Source organism: Notothenia rossii (genome assembly GCF_949606895.1).
Source record: "Notothenia rossii genome assembly, chromosome: 4".
Taxonomy (NCBI): Eukaryota; Metazoa; Chordata; class Actinopteri; order Perciformes; family Nototheniidae; genus Notothenia; species Notothenia rossii.
The window spans coordinates 42,286,775-42,289,218 of record NC_136902.1 but is presented as its reverse complement, the minus strand read 5'-3'; positions in this window follow the sequence as shown (position 1 = coordinate 42,289,218).

Here is a 2,444-nt window from a genome sequence, read left to right as displayed (position 1 = left end):
AACCTTTATACAAGTTTTATAGCTGAAGGTATTGTGATCATTTGAAAGTTGGAATGAAGTGTCTGGCTGAAATTATGTGGAAGGAGAAGCATTTGGCGCAAAGTGTAGGAAAAGTGGATTTGAAGGCATCTCCCATTGACTTCAATGTTAAAAAAAGAGTTTAAAATGCTGAATATTTCAAAAAGCATGAAATATTGTGAAAAAGTTGAAAGTTTCCCATCAATTGCTGAAAAGACTGAATAGTTTAATAGTTGAATGGTTTCTGTAGCTGAAAGTAAGCTGAAGTTATGGAGAGCTAAATTATTGGCTGACTTGAAGGCTCTTCCCATTGACTTACATTTTTAAAAAAGAGTTTAAAAAGCTGAATATTTCAAAGAGTATGATATATTTTTGAAAAAGTTGAAGGTTTCCCATCGATTCTTGAACAGGCTGAATAGTTTAATAGTTGAATGGTTTCTGTAGCTGAAAGTAAGCTGAAGTTATGGAGAGCCAAAGTATTGGCTGAAATAAGGGGAAGAATAAAGATTTGAAGTACTATAGTGGAATGCTGTAAACAGCATTCGCACTAATGACACAATGTAAAAATGAAAACACACACCTATAATTCAGGATGTCTGGTTATCAAGTGGATCGCTCAAGCCAGCCGTGCCCTATCTAGTTAGGTGCGCGTTCACATGAAAGTTGTGGTATTTGGAGCATTCGACCAATCACAAACATGGAGAAGCGCACTGACAGCACAGCGTTATACTTCCTGAATGAAAAGTCAACTATAATATTAGACAAATATGAAGAAGTTCAACTTTAAACATCCATGACTTAAACACTTTATCCAGGATAAAAGCCACATACATGCACCTGCAAGGTGAATACAGCTGGTAAAAGAAAAAGTGTTTGAATGCGTACATAACTTATCACTCCCCACAGTGCCGCTATCCTGGTCCACTCTCTCGTCACCTCCCGCTTGGACTATTGCAATTCCCTTCTCTATGGTCTCCCCCACAAACACCTACACAAACTCCAACTGGTCCAAAACGCTGCTGCCCGTATCATCACCAGAACCCCTGTCATCAGTCACATCACCCCTGTACTACACCAACTCCACTGGCTTCCCATTAAACACCGCATTGACTACAAGATCCTCTTTCATACTTTCAAAGCCATTCATAACCTCGCCCCCCCACACCTGTCTGACCTTGTCCATGTCAACATTCCCACCCGGTCTCTTAGGTCTGCCTCCTCCATCACTCTCAAAGTTTTCCCAGCCCGTCTCTCCACCATGGGGTCAAGAGCCTTCAGCCGCTCTGCCCCTCACCTCTGGAACTCCCTCCCCCCTGATATTAGAAACATGGACACTATCACCACTTTCCAAACTCACCTCAAAACCCACCTGTTCAGGCAAGCGTATGGCTGACCTGTGCTGCAAGCTGTATGTTTTTAGTAGTTATGTTTTTAAACTGTGTTTTGCTTTTAACTATGTTTGTAAAAATGGTTTTTAACCTTGTTGTACGGCGACCTTGAGTGCCTTGAAAGGCGCCTTATAAAATAAATGCATTATTATTATTATTATTATTATTATTAACAGGTTTATGATATCACTGACCCGTCTAAGACACGAGTGGATCTGACTTTAATTACATCTCGAGTGTTTCGTCAACTTAATGTGTTGCTTAAAATAATACTTCTGCATACAGTATGTGACACTGTGAGTGTTGCACGGCCAGATACGGCTCAGCTGACTCAGATAAGGAAAATATGATACATTATGATTTGATATGCCGCGGACTGTACTTAATGTTACTTTGATCCGGTTACTTATGTTGTGGCAGATATTTAAGTAAGCTTTCTTAACGCTAATGTTATAATAGTCAGATTGCTCTGAAGATGGGAGGTGATATTCTATTATGTTCACGTTCACGCTGTGATCTTTGCCGGCCGTCTTTCCTGCAACGGCAGCTTTTCTGTATTTCCTTTCTCCTGTAATGTGACATCATCGCTTTAAACTCCGCACACTGAGCTCTGATTGGTCAGCAGGCAGTGCTTTTCACTGAGTTGAGCTCAGCCTATAACCTAACCTGCTCCGGGGCAGGTTAGCCGCACAGCATAAGTTACCATGGAGATCTAGCATGCTAAAAAGAGAACCAGTGTCATAGGACCGGAAAGCCCGAGCGAAAATCCAGCTTCGTAGCATAACCGGGGTATACTACGAAGCAGGATTTTCGCTTAGCCGGCTAACTTCAGGGAAAACTCGGGGTTTCCGGTCCTACGAAGCTGGTTCTCTTTTTAGCAGGCTAGATCTCCATGGTAACTTATGCTGTGCGGCTAATGTGCCCGGGAGCAGGTTAGGTTGCAGGCTAAGAGCTCAACTCAGTGAAAGCACTGCCTGCTGACTAATCAGAGCTCAGTTTGCAGAGTTTAAAGCGATCAAGTAATATTACAGGAGAAAG